This window comes from Salvelinus alpinus, chromosome 34 (genome assembly GCF_045679555.1).
Source record: "Salvelinus alpinus chromosome 34, SLU_Salpinus.1, whole genome shotgun sequence".
NCBI lineage: Eukaryota > Metazoa > Chordata > Actinopteri > Salmoniformes > Salmonidae > Salvelinus > Salvelinus alpinus.
Genome location: NC_092119.1, coordinates 20,484,111 through 20,499,520, shown reverse-complemented (window position 1 = coordinate 20,499,520; position 15,410 = coordinate 20,484,111). Strand labels below are relative to the sequence as shown.

At 45.1% G+C, this 15,410-nt stretch overlaps 1 protein-coding gene across 2 annotated transcripts in view; it reads right to left on the bottom strand.

Annotated features, from left to right (window-relative positions):
• LOC139563738 (disheveled-associated activator of morphogenesis 1-like) overlaps window positions 1–14,502 on the bottom strand; it is an 84,364-nt gene extending 69,862 nt beyond the window's left edge. The window contains exon 1 of one of the 2 annotated variants that reach the window (XM_071382642.1): window positions 14,378–14,502. The gene's annotated coding sequence lies outside the window, so the exon portion shown is untranslated. The remainder of the gene's footprint in view (window positions 1–14,377) is intronic. The other variant, XM_071382641.1, reaches the window with a different exon arrangement.
• Window positions 14,503–15,410: the final 908 nt, after the last annotated feature.

The following is a 15,410-nucleotide window of genomic DNA, read 5'->3' as shown; positions in this document are numbered from 1 at the left end:
CCTCATAATTAAAATTCCTCAAGCATACAAGTATTTCACACCATTTTAAAGATGCACTTCTTGTCAATCCCACCACAGTGTCCGATTTCAAAAAGGCTTTACAGCGAAAGCACCACAAACGATTATGTTAGGTCACCGCAAAATCACAGAAAAACACAGCCATTTTTCCAGCCAAAGACAGGGGTCACAAAAAGCAGAAATAGAGATAAAATGAATCACTAACCTTTGATGATCTTCATCAGATGACACTCATAGGACTTCATATTACACAATAGATATATGTTTTGTTCGATAAAGTTCATATTTATATCCAAAAACCTCAGGTTACATTGGCGCCATGTTCAGAAATGCCTCCAAAATATCCGGAGAAATTGCAGAGAGTCACATCAAATAACATAAATACTCATCATAAACTTTGATGAAAGATACATGTTTTATATTAAAGATAAACTTGTTCTTAATGCAACTGCTGTGTCAGATTTCAAAAAGCTTTACGGCAAAAGCACAATATTCAATAATCTGAGAACAGCATTCAGCCACAAAAGGAAGCCATACAGTTACCCGCCAAATTGTGCAGTCAACAAAACTCATAAATAGCATTATAAATCTTGACTTACCTTTGCTGATCTTCGTCGGAATGCACTCCCAGGACTCCCACAAGAAATGTTTGTTTTGTTCGGTAATGTCCATAATTTATGTCCAAATAGCTATTTTTGTTAGCGTGTTTGGTAAACAAATCCAAAGTCAGGAAGCGCGTTCACTAAAAGCAGACGAAATGTCAAAAAGTTAAGTAAGAGTCAGTAGAAACATGTCAAACGATGTATTGAATCAATCTTTAGGATGTTTTTAACATAAATCGGCAATAACTGTAACGGCGTTCCTCCTCCTCTTCTGATGAAGAGGAGGAGCAGGGATTAAACCAAAATGCAGCGTCTTGATATGACATGATTTATTTTAAGTAAAGACGAAAACACGAACTTCACTTGAAACTAAACAAAACAACAAACGGAGTAGACGAACCTGAACATAAGAACTTACATAACACGATGAACTCAGGAACAGGAAAATGACTACACAAAACGACGAACGAACGAAACAGTCCCGTATGGTGCAAACAAACACAGACACAGGAGACAACCACCCACGACAAACAAAGTGAAAACACCTACCTTAATATGATTCTCAATCAGAGGAGATGAAAACCACCTGCCTCTAACTGAGAACCATATCAGGTACCCAAAACCAACATAGAAACAGAAAACATAGACTGCCCACCCAAACTCACGTCCTGACCAACTAACACATACAAAAACTAACAGAAAACAGGTCAGGAACGTGACATAACCCCCCCCTTAAGGTGCGAACTCCGGGCGCACCAGCACAAAGTTTAGGGGAGGGTCTGGGTGGGCATCTGACCACGGTGGTGGCTCAGGCTCTGGGCGAGGTCCCCACCCCACCATAGTCAATCCCAGCTTACGTTTCCCCCTACGACTGACCACCCTCCTATTCCACCAACTTAATTTTTGGGGTAACATCGAGACAAGGGGCAGCACCGGGACAAGGGACAGCACCGGGATAGAGAGATAGCTCGAAACAAAGAGGTAGGTCAGGATAGAGAGGTAGCTCAGGATAGAGGGGCAACTCCGGACTGAAGGGCAGCTCCGCACAGAGAGACAGCTCTGGACTGAGGGGCAGTTCTGGATTACTAGCAGCTCTGGGCTGAGGGGCAGCTCATGGCTAGCTGACGGCTCTGGACGCTCATGGCTAGCTGACGGCTCTGGACGCTCATGGCTGGCTGACGGCTCAGGACGCTCAGGGCTGGCTGACGGCTCTGGACACTCATGGCTCGCTAACGGCTCTGGACGCTCATGGCTCGCTGACGGCTCTAGCTGCTCATGGCTCGCTGACGGCTCTGGACACTCATGGCTCGCTGGCGGCTCTGGCTGCTCATGGCTCACTGGCGGCTCTGGCAGATCCTGTCTGGTTGGCGGCTCTGGCAGATCCTGTCTGGTTGGCGGCTCTGGCAGATCCTGTCTGGTTGGCGGCTCTGGCAGATCCTGTCTGGTTGGCGGCTCTGGCAGATCCTGTCTGGTTGGCGGCTCTGGCAGATCCTGTCTGGTTGGCGGCTCTGGCAGATCCTGTCTGGTTGTCGGCTCTGGCAGATCCTGACTGACGAATGGCTCTAGCGGCTCCTGACTGACGAACGGCTCTGACGGCTCGGGACAGACGGGCGGCTCTAATGGCTCGGGGCAGACGGATGGCTCAGATGGCACTGGGCAGACGGATGGCTCAGATGGCGCTGGGGAGACGGATGGCTCAGATGGCGCTGGGGAGACGGATGGCTCAGATGGCGCTGGGGAGACGGATGGCTCAGGCCGGATGAGGCGCACTGTAGACCTGGTGCGTGGTGCCGGAACTGGAGGCACCGGGCTAAGGACACGCAACTTCAGGCTAGTGCGGGGAGCAGGGACAGGGCACACTGGATTCTCAAAACGTACTATGGGCCTGGTGCGTGGTACCGGCACTGGTGGCACCGGGCTGAGGGCACGCACATCAGGGCGAGTACGGGGAGAAGGAACAGTGTGTACAGGGCTCTGGAGACGCACAGGTGGCTTAGTGCGTGGTGCCGGAACTGGAGGCACCGAACTGGATACACGCACTTCAAAGCTAGTGCGGGAAGCAGGGACAGGGCGTACAGGGCTCTGGAAACGCACTGGAAGCCTGGTGCGTGGTGTAGGCACTGGTGGTCCTAGGCTGGTGCGGGAAGGTGGCGCCGGAAATACCGGACCGTGCAGGCGTACTGGCTCCCTTGAGCATTGAGCCTGCCCAACCTTACCTGGTTGAATACTCCCCGTCGCCCGACCAGTGCGGGGAGGTGGAATAACCCGCACCGGGCTATGTAGGCGAACCGGGGACACCATGCGTAAGGCTGGTGCCATGTAAGCCGGCCCGAGGAGACGCACTGGTGGCCAGATATGTAGAGCCGGCTTCATGGCACTTGGCTCAATGCTCAATCTAGCCCTACCAGTGCGGAGAGGTGGAATAACCCGCACCGGCCTATGCACACGTACAGGAGACACCGTGCGCTCTACTGCGTAACACGGTGTCTGCCCGTACTCCCGCTCTCCACGGTAAGCATGGGAAGTGGGCGCAGGTCTCCTACCTGCCCTTGGCCCACTACCTCTTAGCCCCCCCCCTCAAGAAACTTTTGGGGTTTCTTCTCGGGCTTCCTTGCTAGCCGCGTACCTTCATATCTGCGGTTCCTCTCTCCGGTTGCCTCTGTTCTCCACCGCTCTTGAGCTCGCGCTGCCTCCATCTCCTCACGAGCGCGGCGATATTCACCAATGTGAGCCCAGTGTCCTTTTCCCTCTAATACTTCCTCCCAAGTCCACGAGTCCTGATTACTTGTCCGCTGTTCAAACTCACGCTGCTTGGTTCTGGTATGGTGGGTGGTTCTGTAACGGCGTTCCTCCTCCTCTTCTGATGAAGAGGAGGAGCAGGGATTAAACCAAAATGCAGCGTCTTGATATGACATGATTTATTTTAAGTAAAGACGAAAACACGAACTTCACTTGAAACTAAACAAAACAACAAACGGAGTAGACGAACCTGAACATAAGAACTTACATAACACGATGAACTCACGAACAGGAAAATGACTACACAAAACGACGAACGAACGAAACAGTCCCGTATGGTGCAAACAAACACAGACACAGGAGACAACCACCCACGACAAACAAAGTGAAAACACCTACCTTAATATGATTCTCAATCAGAGGAGATGAAAACCACCTGCCTCTAATTGAGAACCATATCAGGTACCCAAAACCAACATAGAAACAGAAAACATAGACTGCCCACCCAAACTTACGTCCTGACCAACTAACACATACAAAAACTAACAGAAAACAGGTCAGGAACGTGACAATAACGTTCCAACCGGAGAATTCCATTGACTTCAGATGTGCGATGGAACAGAGCTCCCTCTCATGTGAACGTGCATGGTCAGAGCATGGTCAGCTCATGGTAGACCTGACTAATTCCTGTCTCCATCGGCGCCACATCACAGTAGAAGCATCAGACAAGGTTCTACAGACTGTTGACATCTAGTGGAAGCCGTAGGAAGCGCAAACTGATCCATATTCCATATCCCACTGTGTATTCGATAGGTGATGAGTTGAAAATCGACCAACCTCAGATTTCCCACTTCCTGTTTGGATTTCTTCTCAGGTGTTTGCCTGCCATATGAGTTCTGTTATACTCACAGACATCATTCAAACAGTTTTAGAAACTTCAGAGTGTTTTCTATAGTAATAATAATATGCATATATTAGCAACTGGGACTGAGGAGCAGGCAGTTTACTCTGGGCACCTTTCATCCAAGCTACTCAATACTGCCCCTGCAGCCATAAGAATTAAGAGTGTTGGGCCAGTAACCGGAAAGGTCGCTGGCTTGAATCCCCGAGCCAGCAAGGCGGAAACATCTAAGTTGATTAAGGCAGCCCCCTGCACCTCTCTGATTCAGAGGGGTTAGGTTAAACGCGGAAGACACATTTCAGTTGAATGCATTCAGTTCCCTTTCCCAGTGTTTTGACTTACGATTGTGATTTAAGTGGATAATCACCTTTGGGATCATTCTAGATGTTTTCCCCACCCATTTGACTCATATCAATAAAAAAAGGAACACAATACTCTACTATACCAATACTCTACTATACACACTGCAATACTACACCCAATGTAAGGTGGGGGTATCATTTCAAGCATTTTAGATCTGCAAAACACACAAACTTCCCTGAGGAATACATCTGCAACAGTTGCCTAACGTTGGAGCTGTAAAAAACCTAGCAGTAACGCAATGTTGAGCTTAAAAGGTTACAGCAAGTAACTTTATTGATCCCAAATGGCACCTTGTATAGTCCACTACTTTTGACGAGAGCCCTATGGGCCCTGGTCAAAAGTAGTGCACTAAATAGGGAATAGGGCGCCATTTGAGCTGCATCCTCTGTCCACTGCAGTCAGTAAACAGCATGCTAGTGTTCCTGTGGATGACTGACCTTTGCCCAAATAATACCCAGCAGCATTCGCTCTCATGTTGGTTTTCTCAGATAGTTGCTAAGTAGAGGAATAAAAGGGGGTTTCCCCTGCTGCCAGAATCCTCTTTAATGAGCGAATGGATAAAGGCTTGCTCTGATTTTTTATTTTTTATTAACTCGGCACATGCTTCAGCCCTCTTTCTTTCAGTGCAAAGCCCTCTGATGTACAAAGTCTCATTCACTAGGCTGTTGGAAAATACAGCATCTTTCACGACACATACAGTGTATCGATGACAAATAACAAGCAGAGAGCAACTTATCTATAATGTCACATGCTGTGACTGAATGACACACAGAGATCCTGTGACACAATGCTCCGACAACTGGTGGTCTAGAGTCGACTAGTATGTGGACACTAGTCATTGAAAAGTATCCCATGGTATCAAAAACACAGGAGCCAATCTAATGGAGCCCGTTACAAGCTATTCAATGGACTCAGCAATCCTCCTCCCCTCTAGAAAGAGGACTTTGTCCATGTCACAGAAACACACAGAGCAGGGCCTGGCTGCCCTCAGAGAGAGAACCAGTGTTTGCCAGCAGTCAGTCTAAGGATGTCTGCCCAGTCTGCAGAGGCTCAGTGGCTAGCTGATACTAACTGGTCAGTGGTCAGACAGACTGACATTCCCCTGTGGGGCCAGACAGCTGAGGACAGCTCTCCCTCAGTCTCATTCACACAGCCTGAAGCCTGCCAGGCTCCTAGTAAATAACATGGCCACCATCACTGTTGTAATGAAACAAACCGGTCATGATGCATTCCCTCTCTGGGACTGACTAACTGTCTGTGAAGACTGTAGAGGAATGCCACAGATGGACGAACACACACGCATGCACATGCACACACACACACGCACACACATCATATCACGTGGCTGCAAAAACACTCCTCTGATTACAGATATACTGCCTTTTAATGGGATATATGGGTTATTCAAGCCATTTTTTATGACAGTGGTTGAAAAGCCTGGGAAATAAAACAGCCTGTGCATGTTTTATGCATGCTATGTTCACAGACATTTAGAATCTCCTAAGCTGTGTTTCAGTAAACAGTTCCGTGAAGGGAAAGTCTTGTTTTTCCCTCTTGGCGTGCCTCAACAGGATAAAGTGATCCATCGAAGGAGTGACACACAGACCTCAGTAACCCGACCTGGGATATCAGCAAGCCCTGGAGACAAATCTCACAATGGCTCATAATCTGACACAATCAATAACACAATGTCTCAATCACACATACACATTTCCAGCTGAATCCAACATTATGACAGACGTCTGCTGTGATGAATAGGGCTTGGTTAGTTACAGGACATAGTTAGAACTTCACCAGGATGTAAACACTAATCATCAAAAGTTTCATGAAACATCCAAACATGATGACCATCCCACTGTGAGAATTACAGTTGACTGAAACACATGGCACTGCTTTGTTCGGGTCCCAGTCGTGCTGTGGAACAAGCTGTGTCCTGTCTCTGTCATGAGCAGGGCACTTTAGTCACTTAGCTGCTGCCTCATTAGCACAGTGAAGTGAGCTGTCAGACACTTATCTTAGATAGCCATAACACTGTTCACTGTGAGAAACATATTTACCCTGCCTGCATCCCAATTCTCTGGGAAGTGTACACTTGTGCACGCCTCTGAACATATCTACAGTATGTAGCAGTATGTACGCTATAGAGAGTTTCCATCATATTTCTTCACATCAGTCATTTCCTTTTAATGGGAAGTGGGCAAGTGCACAAGAAGGATAAAGAATTGGGACACAGACCCTATTTGTACGCAGGATACTAACAACATTCAAAAGAATGTATATATCATCCAATCACACAATCCCTCAGCTGATTGGAGATAGTCAGCAAGAGGCAGTCTGGTTTGATCCCTCTGTACCTCCCCATGTTGCCCGACTGTATTCCAGGGCGTGTTCTCAGCATGCGCAAAACAGCTGGCAGGCGTATTCACAGTCATTTTCAACCTCTCCTTGTCCCAGTCTGTAATCCCCACATGTTTTAAGATGACCACCATCATTCCTGTTCCCAAGAACTCTAAGTTTTCATGCCACAATGACTACCACCCTGTAGCACTCACATCTGTAATCATGAAGTGCATTGAGAGGCTGATTATGGCACACATCAACTCTATCATCCCAGACACCCTTTACCCACTCCAAATTGTATACCGCCCCAACAGATCCATAGATTACGCAATCTCAATTGCTCTCCACACGGTCCTCGCCCACCTAGATAAGAGGAATACCTATATGGGAATACTGTTCATTGACTACAGCTCAGCGTTCAATACCATTGTCCCCTCCAAGCTCGTCACCAAGCTTAGGACTCTGGGTCTGAACACCTACCTCTGTAACTGGATCCTGGACTTCCTGACGGGCTGACCCCAGGTGGCGAGGGTAGGCAACATCACCTCCGCCACGCTAACCCTCAACACTGGGGCCCCACAGGGATATGTGCTTAGTCCCCTCCTGTACTCCCTATTCACCCACGACTGCGTGGCCACGCATGACTCCAACACCATTATCAAGTTTGCTGACAACACAGCGGTGGAAGGCCTGATCACCGGAGATGATGAGTCAGCCGACAGGGAGCTGGCAGTGTGGTGCCGGAGCAACAACCTCTCCCTCAACGTCAGCAAGACCACGGAGCTGATCGTGGACTACAGGAACCTGGGGGCTAGTACGCCACATCGACGGGGCCACAGTGGAGCAGGTTGAGAGCTTCAAGTTCCTTGGTGTGCAAATAACTAAAGACTTAAAATGGTCCAAACACACGTGCATAATCGTGAAGAAGGAGCAACAGCGCCTCTTCCCCCTCAGGAGGTTGAAAAGATTTGGCATGGGCCCCCAAATCTTCAAAAAGTTCTACAGCTGTACCATTGAGAGGATTTTGACTGGTGGCATCACTGCCTGGTATGGCAACTGCAGCGCCCTCGATCGCATGGCACTACAGAGGGTGGTGCAGACAACCCAGTACATCACTGGGGCCGAGCTCCCTGCCATCCAGGGCATCTATATCAGGTGGTGTGGTAAGAAGGCCCGGGGAAAAAAGACTCCAACCACCCAAGCCATAGACTATTCTTCCTGCTTCTGCACGGCAAGCGGTACCAGTGCATCAAGTCTGAAGCCAACAGGCTCTTGAATAGCTTCAATCCCCAAGCCATAAGGCTGATAAATAGCTAACAATAGCTACACAGACTATCTGAGTTAACCTTGTATCCTCATTGACATTTTTATTTTTGTCTCTATGCACACTCACAGAGCCCTACACACTCCCAGAGCCCTACACACTCACACACTCACTCCATCATCTGCCCACTCACACATAACATGCACATACATTTATACTGACTCGGCAACACATAGACACCCACTCACATACAAGCTGCTGCTACTCTGTTTATCTTATATCTTGATGCCTAGTCACCTTACTCCTGTACATATCTACCTCCATCACTCCAGTATCCCTGCACATTGTAAATATGGTATTGGAACTAACCCTGTTTATAGTATGCTAACTTACTTATTGTGTTCTTCATATTTTTGGGGAAAAAATTATAGTATTACACTGTTAATGAATATTGCACTGTTGGGTTTTGAGTTTGAAAGAAAGGCATTTCAAAGTACTTGTGCATTAAAACTTGAAACGTGTTGTTATTGTTCAGAGGATCCCGTATCTGCTTACTGTAAGTTACTCAAGGTATAGACTGAGGGTGAAATCAGTGTCATTGACTCATTAAGGATACAAAGTGCAAACAGATGATGTATGGTAGCACCAACAACAAACTCAGAATCCTGGTTCACTTCGGACAGATCAGACAGAGCTTCCTTCCTACTTGAGGTAGTTAAAAATAAAATTCTAAGAGGTCAGAGTTCGTTTGGAACATTTTGATACGCATGACCAACATAAGACAGTTCTTCGGATTGAGTCAGAGACCAGACAGTAGCCATCAATTCTCCTCTCATCTGTTGAAAGGATCAGAGCTACCTGACATCCTCCTCACCGATCCAGGATATGAACATTTATAACCACATCAAGTTTTATGTTGGAAAGATACCCAGACCTGGATGTCTCAGACCTCAGTCAGCAGAATATTATATTCTTTGAGGAGGACGTGTGCTTTATAGTAGGTCAGCCCACCCATCTGCTTTACCTCTGACCAAAGGAGTTATACAGAAAGTACCAATATGACAGAAAACATTTCCTATAAATTATCTTATGAAGAGAACAGTGAGGACGAGACACAGGTATAGGAAGCACAGCATGTCCATATTGAATGATAGAGGCCTATCGTCAATTTGGGGGAACTTACACAAGATCAGGAGTCCTATCCAACATAAATCACCTGCAGCCCATATAGGCCTAAGTTCAGATGGTTAACAAAAGACTAAAACTTTGATCAAAAGTGATGTGCTATGGGAAATCAATTCTTATTATGAACATTACAAAACAAATCCCATTGGTTTGCTTGATTTGGAAACCCCATCAATATTTAGAGTACAATAACTCACACACTGTGAGCAACTGCCCCCCTCACAATGACATTGACAGGCAAGCAAATACTGCAGTTGTTGTCAGTGAAAACAGCAACCATGGAGCGAGGAGCAGCAGGACTGATAGACAGACAGCTACAGATAACTAGAAACATCAAAGCAAATGTGGGGTATTCTTTGCATGTCTGTAGCAACACTGTAGCAATCATTCATACCGATCAAGCATCATTGCAACATGGCAAGTCACATTGCTTCAACTTTTGTAACACTCCCAGACATTTGGAACAACAGTGTCTGTGAGACGTCTGCTTGGAATGTTGGTGACAAAATACTAAGGTTTTTCAATATGATTCACAGTGGAATGCCACCTGGGCTCTATGTTAGCATGTCACAATCAGACATTCATCTATTTAGGCCTAGCCTTGTGGGAAACCATTCTGGCTCACAGTCTGATAGTTTCACTCTTGCCCCAAGGGCAATTCCATGGTGACAGATTTACGAGACTCAGATTTTTTACTTTAAAATGTATACCAAACAAAAACTATTGATTTAAAAGTTTAAACCACACAACTCTATGCATATGAAGGATTACTTTTAACGATTTCCACAGAAAATGTTACAAAAGCACATTTACAAGTAGAATTGTGCAGATACAAAGTCTGGTAACAGAACAAAACTGAGGGAGATTTCACCGTAATTCTGTTACCAAACTTTGCATCTGCACAGTTTTCCAGTATAAACTGTGTAAATTGTTCAAATGAGTCATTGTGCATAGAGTTGTTTGTTAAACTTTGAATGGTTTTTGTTTGGCATACAGTCTCAGCGTAATTCCGTTACAATGGAATTGCCCCTGAACTAAGCCTGTTCTGTTTAGTTACTTCATAGTTCGGGATCAGAGTAGGAACCGGCTTAGTTTGTATGTGAGACTGACATTGTTTCTGAGTATGGTGATGTAGTGTGTCCCTCTAAGCGGAATGCCTGTTCACACTTTCTCTGCCCTATTAACAAATAGGAGAGTTTAATGATTCAAAACATAGCACTGTAACACACTTGCCAACAATGGAAGATTATTCAAAACATTTCCAATCTGCCTGCTCCTCACGCCTACTCAAAGACACAGAGCATAAGACAGTGAAGAAAGAGAGCGATGAAGCACCTTTTATGCAATAGGGACACTTCCCAGCTACACTGTTGGGTGTAAAGTCCTACAAAACAGTCGGTAGTGCCTCTATCTCTGGGGTGTATGTTTGTGTATGCAGTGTGGGTGCTGACAACCTCGTCTGGGGGGTTAGGGGAGCAGAGAGGGGAGAGAGCTGGGTTCACTGAGGCAGTCCTCTGGTCTGGAGGGTTTAAGTTGGGGGGAGCTGACTGATAGGCTGCGCCTCTGCCTGAGAATGAATAACACCAGATCACACCATTGTCCAGCCCCACTGAAGCACAAAGACAGAGAATGGGAAGTTCAAACAGCTACACTGGGCCATTGTTGAGCCTCACCGGACCGACAGGGCTGGGCTCAATGGGTGGGGCAATGCAGGCTATAGTGGCCTCTGGGATAATCCCATCCATTTCATATTAGTCCTACAAAGAAACTAAATGGTGGCTGATGCAACCACGCTGTTGCTCCTCCTATCTGCCTGATTTTACTGTGGGTGGTGGAAGGGGTGTGTTGCTACCAACCTTATGGTATTACGCAATGTCTGTCTCCACCACATGCAAATATGCAAGTCTTGAACAGACACACAATCAGAGAGTGAAACACACACACTAAAGTCCAGCAGAGAGCATACAGTACTCTGGTAAATCATTCTCCACAGCAGTTCACAGGCAAAGGCAGAAGCTGAGCGAGCACTGAAGGAAAAACAACTGGCTTGGTTTCACTGAGTGAGATAGCTCATCTATCCTCATCAATATCTTGACATAGCAACAAAACTATTCTAACAACAGTACATCATAACTTCATTATGAGAAAAAGTAGAGCCAACCAGAACTGTGCCAAATGGTATAGGTAGCTCCTCTACACATTTAGTGGAAGAGCTACAATGTTTCTCTTTTGCAAGGCTTTCCCAATTGCCATAGAGTTAGATCAAGACTGGAACGTTTTATGAACAACTAGCCTAGTTAGAGTAGAATGCCCTACCTCCTTTCTCTACAACCGTCTACCCCTTCTGTACACCCCCTCTACGGCTACATCTTTAGATGTCACCGTGGTAGAGCAGATGTCAGTCATTCATTCTCATTTATTACTGATATTATATTCATATGTTTTCAATTATATTAATTACTCCATTACTCAGTCCCGCTTTATTTGAAGTGCATCTTATGAAGGCTTCATAAAGCCATACATAGATGCTTCACAAATCATCTATAAGCGTATATCATGTTCTATAAAGATTCATAATGTGGCATAACTGTGTGACATAACCATCAGTTTATTGCTTCACATTTATTCATCTTTTATAGAGAATGAAATACAGTTACAGATTATTATTTGTGATCCATGTATGCAGTGCTTATGAAGTATATATGAATGCTTTATGAAGCCTTTATAAGATCTACTTCAAATAAAGCGGGAAAAATTACTCTTTACCAATACATCATGGTGTCATCGTGCATGACTAAGTCTGGGACTGGAGTTGCTGTGAGCAGAGCTTTAGATGAATTTGAGGGCGGTGTGAACATCACAGAGGAATACTAACATCCCTCTCAGGGGTCCTCCTCGCTTGGTATCGGTTCCTCGAGTGGAAATAAGTCCCGGTATCAAGTCTTGGCACAGCTCTGACATTCCCTTACGTTGAGATAGCTCCTACAGTACATACTGTACGGTACTGTATCAGCATGACCTCACTGGTTTTAATTGAAGACTTCTCCTCCCACACATACACACACAAGGGCGGGGGGGGGATTCCCAGACAGGGGAATGCAGAGAGGTCAGTAGTACTGTAGGAACCTGTGATTCAGGGCTGGTGAACCATGGGGAATGTCTGCCTGGGGGCACAGTGCAGGCAGCCAGACAACAACCCATCTGAACTGAATGGTCTGCTGCTGGGAAGTAACATCTGCCCAGTGCCCGGCGTGTTAGATATTAGAGGTGTTACTAATTAAAAAGGATGAAACTCCAGCGCTGTACACAGACACACACAAATACACACACCACACAGGGGGGGGGGTCTGGTCTGGATGATTAACAGCACTGTAATAATCTAAGTGATTGTGAGACTGACTCAGGCATGGGATTTGCGTCAGCCCTTCAAAAAGCCCATCATATTTCAGAAATGAGAACAGGTTAGCACTTTGCTACTCGGGATGTTCTCATTAGCATGACTTGGGCTTGATCAGAGGCCTCCAGGCAGCATGCTATTATGCATGTCTAACATCACGGCAGTCATTGCAGTGCAGGGAGGTAACCAAGACATTACCCATCTTCTGCATCATTACACACAGCAATTAGGGATAGATGCGTGCAGACGGTTCAGCAAACATTGATGTTATCATTCTTTTAAATGCCTCACCTGATGCCAGGAGGAGAGGGGCAAAACTGGTACATGTACATGAGTTGTAATGTCCTCTATGCCCTTTTCTAATTGATTAAAAACAACTCATTGGGGCTTAACTGGTTTAATGACTTGGATAAGTCTGATTGCTGGAGAATCTAATAGTATTAAATGACTAATCTGAGAATGGGTATGTCTTACATCTTTAGCCAGCCAAGTCTAGCTATAGGTCTCAAACCTCTAGTATTAGTATAATGCCTATGAAGAAGTAAGTTCCTGTAGCAGACTGAAGAAGTAGCCTAGCAGACAAAACAAAACAATTCAGAAAAGCACCAGGTGACTGATGCCAGTATAAAGCACCTGTCTCAGACTCCACCCATGAGTTCCAGGTGTGGTCCACCAATCTAAAAAATACCAAAACATCTGAAATGATGTATGCCCCCAACATGAAACCTCTTCATGAATAGGTATCACTGCTATTCTGACCCCCAGGGAAGAGTAGAATTGAATAGAAATAGAATACAAACCGTAGACAGTTTACCAACACCACTACACCATAAAGAGAAACTTGTTTGCTTGTTGATAGTAAAACGTAATCACTTTCTCCCCTGAGAGTCTTGGCAGACATAGTGGCATAGCTTCTAACTGAGGTTCAAGGGAGATTACATTGAATGGCAAAGAAGCCTACTGTTGCCACAGTAGAGGAATACACATGTTGTGAATGCAGTCAAGCAACACTGATGTAGCCTACACACATATCCATCTCGAATTGTTGCCATCATTCATACCATAATTAGCCTACACAGTAGACCTAATTAGGCTATACTGCACTCATAAAATTACTACAGATCAAAGCGTATTCAAAAAGCAGGTCGAATCTCAATGTAACTTGAATACTATGGCGGTTTGCAATGCATGCACACCAGTTCTATGGATAGAACACAGGTTCTTTCCCCACATAGCCCTCATAAATACACTAACTGAGACAAAAGACACGCGAAACTCGCAAACGCAACCGCGTCAAGACATTCTTCACATACCAAGGTGATCAAATCACCTTTACTGTGCAAAATGTTGCTGACAATATGTGTCGGCGGCGGTTCACAGAGATCTTTAATTTGCTATTGTATTGACATGTTATCCCTTCGTCCCACCCATACAGCCTATCCTCAGTCATCGGGTCTCATCCGTGTCGCCATAAATCATTTCAAATCATTTATCTGGAATATATTCCACTGTGGGAAAAAATACACCACTTGTCATCATGTTAGTTATCTAATATCGTTTTAGCTCACCTCGTAAACAAATCCATCATCGAAGCAGTTCGACGCTTTATGCTTGTGTATTCCCCTTTAACACAATAGTCATTGGGCTGCTGTAGGTGAGATCATCCCTTTTGCGCTCATGCAAATATGATCTATTATATTGACAAGATAGTTGAGTGACCAATTTTACAATGGAAATACATGTCCTCAAAGATGGAAGGCAGGCGGGAGGAGGCGAGATCAGCTCGGACCATTCTAGCCAATGAAAGTATATATAAACTCCAAAAAAAGTGCATTCACTTATATCAGTACATTCGCAACAAACTACCCATTAGCCTACGAAACTTATTTTCGATCAAATAAGCCTCACGTAACAAATTAGAAATTGAATTGTTGTTTACCAAATTCGACACTCTCATATAAAATTCGTGGTCTTATTTTTCGTGGACAGATATTGGGCGTTGTTAACCCTCTCGCTTCGCCTCTTCCTCTCTGCTCATGTTAGCGCGAACTGACCAAGGATAACAAAGCAATGCTTGTATGGGAAATGTAGTTCCATAGGAATGGCGCTCCAATGGAGAACTATGATCAGCCCTTGTAAAAAAGTTTATAGTACCTTCAGAAAGTATTCACACCCCTTGACTTTTTCCAAATTTTGTTGTGTTAACAGCATATATTTAAAATGAATTAAATTGAGACTGTGTGTCACTGGCCTACACACAATACCCCATAATGTCAAAGTGGAATTATGCTTTTTATTATTTTTAAAATTAATTAGAAATTAAAAGCTGAAATGTCTTGGGTCAATAAGTATTCAACCCCTTTGTTATGGCAAGCCTAAATAAGTTGAGGACTAAAAATGTGCTTAATAAGTCACATAAGTTGCATTGACTAATAGCGTTAAACATGATTTTTGAAGGACTACTTCATCTCTGTACCCCACACATACAAATACAATTATCTGTAATTCAGTCGAGCAGTGAATTTCAAATACAGATTAAACCACTAAGAGAAGGGAGGTTTTCAAACGTCTTGAAAACAAGGGCACCTAATGGTAAATCGT